Source organism: Echinops telfairi, unplaced genomic scaffold (assembly GCF_000313985.2).
Source record: "Echinops telfairi isolate 266 unplaced genomic scaffold, ASM31398v2 ScPeMD7_1;HRSCAF=3_0, whole genome shotgun sequence".
NCBI lineage: Eukaryota > Metazoa > Chordata > Mammalia > Afrosoricida > Tenrecidae > Echinops > Echinops telfairi.
The window spans coordinates 77,001,000-77,008,531 of record NW_022103896.1 but is presented as its reverse complement, the minus strand read 5'-3'; the positions used below and the strand labels follow the sequence as shown (position 1 = coordinate 77,008,531).

At 41.8% G+C, this 7,532-nt stretch overlaps 1 pseudogene; it reads right to left on the bottom strand.

The window, feature by feature from the left end:
- Nucleotides 1-1,647: 1,647 nt before the first annotated feature.
- On the bottom strand, nucleotides 1,648-6,655 carry LOC101657259 (annotated as a pseudogene).
- Between the last annotated feature and the right edge of the window lie 877 nt (nucleotides 6,656-7,532).

The window sequence follows — 7,532 nt, the reverse complement described above, 5'->3', positions numbered from 1 at the left end:
TCAAATTTGAAGACAAGAGGCTCTCAGGACGCACTGAATTAAGAAAGACACTAAGGAGCAGCTGCCCAGGGCAGGCCTTCTGACTACTGTAAGTGTTCCTCAGCTGTCTGCAGGTGCTTGATTTTATTTCCAGGTTCTCTCTTCTGATCCACTGGCTTACATGTCTATTGTTGTACCAATACTAAACTGTTTTGATAGCTGTGACTGTGTAATATGTTTTGAAATCAAGGAGTGAGAGCCCCGTTTCGTTTTGGTTTTAGAATAGTGTTTTGCTTTCCTTTCCAAATAAATTTGATGACTAGTATTTCCATTTCTTTGTTGATACTTGGATCAGAATTGTGTTATATTGACATTTTCACTATATTAAATCTTCTTACCCATGAACATGGAACATTCTTCCTTTATTTGTCTCTTGGCTTTTTTTTTTTTTAGCCTGATAATAAATATTTTAATTCCGTGTTGGTTTGGGGCTTATGATGACAAATTGTTTTCAAGTTTATGTCTTTTCTTTAAATACATAGTTAAGTCACAAACAGGTATAGCCAAGACATTTCATCTCACACCTACATGCTGCTGGGGAAATCCTCCTCTACCTGACTTGACCACTAGCCAAGGAGGGAAGATTTGCATAGGTAGCACCTCATGAGGCCTGGGAAGAAATCAAGGAGGACAGGCTCTCACACCTGTCTCCATTCACTTCTACCTGGGACAAGGTTAGTGGGGGACCCCAGGTCACAGCTCTGGAATCATTTGGGGGAGAGGGAAGGAGGCAATTGCTCCTCCTAGTCTTAAGTCACTGTCAGTCAAGGTGAAGACTTTCACTTGTTTCCACAGGAAGCCCAGCCTGCTGCATTGTGCACCTGGGGCTCTTCCAGAGGCCAGGAGAGACTAGTAGATTCCAAACTAGTAGATTCACCTGTCAAAAGGCCACCAGGTGTTCTGCCACACACAAGGCCTCGGCAGCAGGTCTGGAACTTTCCACCCAACACAATCAAGTGGGGTGGGAGGAGGGGCGGGGCAGGGAAGTCATTCCTGGTCCCTCTATAAACTTTTATTTTTTATTAAGTTAAATCATTTTATTGGGTGCTTGTACAACTCATCACAATCCACACATACATCCATTGTGACAAGCACTTTTGTGCATTTGTTTCCCACATCATTCTCAAAACATTTGCTTTCTACTTGAGCCCCTGGTATTCGCTCCTCTTTTTCCCCTCCTTCCCCGTTTCCCCCTCCCCCATGAACCCTTGATAATTTATAAATTATTATTATTTTTTCGTATCTTACACCGTCTGAGGTCTCTGCTGTCCGTTCCCCAGGGAGGAGGTCATATGTAGATCCTTGTAATTTGTTCCCCCTTCCTACCCCACCTTCCCTCCTCTCTCCCAGAATCACCACTCTCACCACTGGTCGAGAGGGGTTCATCTGTCCTAGATTCCCTGTGTTTCCAGTGCCTATCTGTACCAGTGTACATCCTCCGGTCCAGCCGGATTTGTAAGGTAGAATTGGGATCATGATAGTGGGGGAAGGAAGCAATCAAGAACTAGTGCAAAATTGTATATTTCATCATTGCTACACTGCACCGTGACTGGCTCATCTCCTTTTTTGCTTAGAATAGAGTACAAGCTAAAATCTTTCCTAATACCCTCACATAAAATCCCCAGGCCCCCTACCCCACAAAAAAGCAAAATGCTGAGATTTCACTCATTTCCAGACCTATGTACATGTAAGTTGTTTTCCGTGGTGATTTTTTTATTGGTCACCCTTTGTCTTTTTGTTTTGAAATGATTTTTTTCCTTTTTTCCATTAAAATAAATTCAGTGTTCATATTTCTATAAAGAGTTAAACCCAGTTGCCAGAAACCTGCCCTGCTGTGTCCAATCTGATGATCTGCCCCGATTGCTTTGAGGTGCCCAAAAGAGCATGGACGGTGGAAGAGTAAATACCCGCCGGTGGGCACCGTGGGGGCAGCAAGCTTTCAAGAACGCACAGTGGAAGACCAGCTCACTGCGAAACCTTTTAAAAAAATATTCGTACATGTCAGCGTGCACACAGAGAGCAAGAGCGTGGAGACACCCCTAAGTTCCACTGGGAGGCTGCAGGAGCATCTTCCTGTGTCCACCTCCCGTCGGGGCGGGGCTTCAGGGAGGGGAGAAGTCTGGACTCACCAGTAGAAGGGAGGAGCAACCACTTGGCTTTCCATAGTCCGTGTTTGCCACTTTCTGCTAAAACCTGTGCCGACCTCCTGCCCAAGGGTCGCATTCCCCATACTTCTGCCTCTTAGTATTTGCTCTTGGCTAGATTGCTGTTGCTCCAACACCCACGGAGTTTCTGCATTCTCCTTGTCGCTGGTTTTGATTCGACCTAGATGGTCCTTTGTCTGTGGCGTTATTCGTTCACCACGCACATAACATCCTCCTCCCCCGCAAGACCCTCTGGGATCCTGGCCCATTGCTTCCACCCTGACCTTGCTTTCCATGCCTGTCTTATGTAAGTCGGCAAATCAACAATGACATAAACCAAACAATAAGAAAACAAAAGATTGAAAAAAGAAAAGGAAAAAAAATAAAGAGATAAAACATATATACTTCCAGGTTTTGTCCACTGAACTTTGTAACTGTCTCCTCCCTGGTCCTGGGCCAATTCTGTGTGCTGCCCCTCCTAACCTGAAGTCCATTTTGGGGGTACTTTAGGGCTTTGGGGTTTGGCTTTGCTTTAGTTGCACATCTGTTGCGCTCCCTTCTTGGTTTTCCCCCTGCAGGGGTTTCAGACTACACTACCTATCCATGGTGTGTCCCCATTATTGTCTTCTGTCACAGTAAGATCCAGTAAGGGGCCATGTCATGGGCTAAGCAAAGCTAAGGACAGAGCTATAAGCATAGGTGTGTACATATGTAAATGCAATAATCCATAAAAAGAGGTGTTGGTCTATGTACATTTATATGGCATTTATATGTACGTTTATATGTCAATATGTACACTGAGGTTGTGGATGGACTTTGGGCCTCAGCTCATGCCCTCCTTGAATACAAGAACACTTTTTTCTAACAAACTGGAATGTTGTGATGCTCACCTCCCCCACTTCCCCGCCCCCAGACACAATTGCTTAAGATAAATGGGGTGCATAAGCAAATGTGGTGAAGAAAGCAGATGGCGCCTGGCTATTAAAAGATATAGCATCTGGGGTTATTAAGGCTTGAAGTTAAATAAGCAGCCATGCAGCAGTGAAGCAACAAGCCAACATGGAAGATGCACACCAGCTGGTGTGATCATGAGGTGTCATCAGGACCAGGTAACAGGCATCAGAAGATCCGTAACAAACAAACAAACAAAAACATATTGTTGAGAAGGAGGTCAGTCGGAGCAGAGACCCAAAGCCCATCTCCCGACTCCCTTTGAGGCCACTTTGTCCCCAGCGAAGGGGCTGAAGGGTGAGTCTCCCCAGCCGGTCTGTCTCACGGGTGGCATCCACGCAGTAGATATTGCTCAGATATTGCAAATGGTGCATGTAGCAGCCTGTGGAGGGGCCCTGCATATACTCTGTGTACGCGGCCTCCTGCTCCCTGGAGTCGGAGATCTCAATGAGGTCCCCATGGTACTCCACACAAACTCGGCCCTGGAGAACTGCTTGGTGGCAATAAGCCCCTGTTTGTGCCATCGATATGGTCAATCTTCATCTCTTCTTTTTCCACGTTCAATCAGCTCATTGATTCTCCTCTCTTCAGACTGCATCCCTGCTTGGCTCTTTCTGGAACTCCTTTTTCCAGGGTCGAAGTCTGAGAGTCTGTTGTTCCATGGTGTCTTTCCTTGAGCCTTCTTCCTAGAGGTCGCTTTGCCCTTGCTGGGCTTTTTGAGGGGCGCCTTGGTGACAACTCCGTTGGTGGAACCACCAGTTGAGGGGGGGATTTGGGTAGGTTCTGTTGCTTCAGATTTTTGGTTTGGAAAAGGGACCAGTGGGCCTCTCCTGACATCTTTTATCATCTGTTCCTTAGACATCACTGGGCTCCTGATTGTGGTCCCAGTGTTTGTTTTGCTTTTCATCTGGTTTCTGGTAGATTCCGGCTAAAGGTGTCCCCTGGCATTTGACTTCATGATGTGCAACTGAGTTCTCTTTATGATGTGGAGAGTGGATTCCAGAGCACTTCCTGAATCGGGGAGCACATTCCAGAGCACTTGTTCAACCTCACGTAGGAGTAAATCTTGGACTGCCCTATAAACAGGTTCATCCTGTAGGTGTGAGGGTTCCCCAGACCCCTCTGCTGCCGTCGCTGCCACCACCACCATTGCTTCCACCACTCAGGGCTTGGACATCTTCCTGCCTGTCCAACAGGATCGTTGAAGACAAAATGGGTGCATAAGCAAAGGTGGTGAAAAACGCAGATGGTGCCCGGCTATTAGAAGATATAGTGTCTGGGGACTTAAAGATCTGAAGCTAAACAGACAGCCATTTAGCAGGGAAGCAACAAAGCCCACGTGGAAGAAGCACACCAGCCTGTCTGATCACCAGGTGTGGACAGCTCAGGTATCAGGCATCAGAAGATTCAAAAAATATATAATATTGAAGCAAATGAAGAGGGCAGAGTGGAGACCCAAAGCCCATCTGTAGACAATTGGACATCCCCTCACAACAGAGTCACAAGGAAGGAACTATTTAGCCAGGGTGCAGTATAACACCAACTGTGTTAGTCCAGGTTGACTAGAGAAACAAATCCAGAGATACTCATATATATGTAAGAGAGAACTTTATGCCAAGTAGTTATGCATCAATAAAACAGCCCAGCCCAGTCCAGATCAAATCCATAAGTTTGCAATTATCCCATAAGTCTGATATTAGCCTATGAAATCCTCTTCAGACTCATGAAGCACATGCAATAATGCCAAAAGCAGGAAGATCACAGGCTGGTGGGTGGAAAGTCCTGTGGGTCCAAGGCAGTGGATGCATCTCTAGGGCTCTGACTGCCATCAGCATGGCTCCATGTCCTCCCTTAGCTTTTGGTAGTATATTTTGTCCTTTTCTTTACACAAGTCTTTTGTCCTCTGGTTAGGTTTATTCCTAACTATTTCATATTTTCGTAGTTATTGCAAATGGTATATCTTTGTCAGAGTTATCTTCCTTAATATACAGGAATTCCATTAATTTCTGTATGTCAATCCCATAGCCGGCATGTCGCTAAAATTTCAATTAGTCCCAGCAATTAAAAATAAATCAAATTTGGGGTTTATATGAAACCATACAAGAAGTAAACAGATTTTTACTTCTTTGCAAATTTGGATGACTTTAATATCTTTTTGATATCTAATAGCTCTGGCTAAAATTTCTAGAACCTCATTAAATAAGAATAGTGGCAAAGGACAATCCTATCTGGTTCCCATTCAGAAGGGGGCAATTTTAGTCCCTCTTTATTCAGTGGCATACTTTCTATTCATTTTGCATATGTGAGCTTCATTATGTTGAGGAATTTCTCTTCTATTCCCATTCTATTGTGTGCTTTAATCAAAGATGGACATTGCGTTTTGTGGAATTCTTCCCCTGCATCAATTGATTTTTGACTCTGGTTTTATTTATAGTCATTGCATTCCTTATTTTTCTAAAACGGAACCATTCTCACATACCTGGTATAAGCCCCACTTGGTCATAATGTACTATTTTAATGTTTTGTTGAATTCTCTTAGCTAAAATTTTGTTGAAGATTTTTAATTAATGCTCATAAAATATATTAGTCTATAGTTTTCTATTCTGATGTTGTCTTCTTTGTGTCTCATGATGACTTTTACTTTGACATCTTTTTTATCAGAAATTAAAATTTACTCATGCCCCCCCCCCCCGCCTACTGTTAGCTTGATATATATATGTCTTTCATCCTTGACTTTAACTCTGTTTTTGTCTTTGTGTTGGAAGTATGTTTCCTGTAAGGAGCATATGATGAGTCATGTTTTATTAAACATTCTGCTAGTCCGTGCCTTTTAATTTGGGAGTTCAATCCATTTACATTCAATGTTGGTATGATAAGTTTAATCTTATTGCTGTTATTTTGCTGTGTGTTTTTATGATATTATTGGCTTTATTGTTCATCATAATTTTCTGTACTGGTTTCATTTTATTTGTGAATTTTCTTGTCATTTTCCCTCTGCTTTTTTTAAAATTTTATCTTTATTTTATTGAAGTCTTACCATTTTTTTCAAGGTTAATTTACTTTTTATTATTTTTCTTTCCAAGTTTTAAAACAACTTGTTGTCTTTTGAAAACTATTCAATTTCCTATCAGTTAAAATGTTTTATATTTACTGTATCATCTCTTTTCTTTCTTATTGTCTTGATTGTGGAATGTTACCTCTAGTTTTGAATTTTGGACTTTTATTTCACTTTGGGTATTTCTTGAGTGGGTTGATTTCTCAATGGCAGTGTTTTATAGGCAGATTGTTGGCTGCTGTCTACTGCTGTTGTGGTTGAATCTCTGTCCACAATATTCCTGTTAGTACTTTTTATTTGCAAGGTTGGCTATTTTTTTACATATCCCTTTAGTTTTTCCGTGTTTAAAAATGCCTTATTTCTCCTTAAAATTTTAGAAGTAATTTTGCTGGATATAACATTCTTGGTTGGTATTTTTTTTCTTTCACTGTTTTGTATATCTCATTCATTACCTTCTTGCGCACATGGTTTCTATTGAGAAACCCAAGTTATTCTTATTCGTTTTTAGAGGTGATTTTTCTGTTTTTCCTGAGTTGTTCTCAGGATTCTTCCTCTGTCTTGACGTCAGAAAGTTGGACTATCGTGTCATGGTAATTTTCTTTTGGAAACAGTCCTCTTCGAGGTTCTTTCAGCTTCATAAATGCTCATTTTCTGTTCTGTCATGATGTTGGGGCAGTGTTTATCTAGGATTTCGTGGAGTCTTCTCTATTTTCTCTTCTTTCTGTTCTAGTGTGTTTATCAAATATAAGTTGTTTCTTTTGCTAATGCCCCATAGAATTCTTGGGTCTGCTTCAGCATTTAAAGATTGTTCTTGTGTTTGGACTATGAGATTTATTTTCAAGCTCATTGGCTCATGACGCCATTGCCTCAATGCTGCTCTTTTTCATTTCAAACTGTTATCCACTTCTGATATCTTAGTGTTTGTCCTCTGGGTTCTATTTGGAGTTATTGAATTATTCCTAATTTTTCATTTGTCTTGTAAGATTGTTCTTGTAGTGTTTCCTCGGATTTTTCTATCTTATCTGTTCTTGTTCTTGTTGTTTTTATTTCCTTTAGCTGTTCGAGTCCCACCCCTCCCCACTCCCCTAAATTTTTTAAAGCACCTGAAAAGCATTCTTCTGAACTCCCTCATGGGAAGGTCTAACACCTTTTCCCGATCTGGAAAATCTGGATCTGTGTTTGTGTATGGACTACTTGTTTGTGCCTCTGTTTCTTGTTTTCCTACACCCACTGAAAATGCCTGTTGTCTCTGAGAACTGCTACTGTTTTTATGTTTGTCTCTGTTTATTAGTCAGGTCACTTTAGAATAAATTATATTCCCAGTGCACCAGTTGTAACTGTTG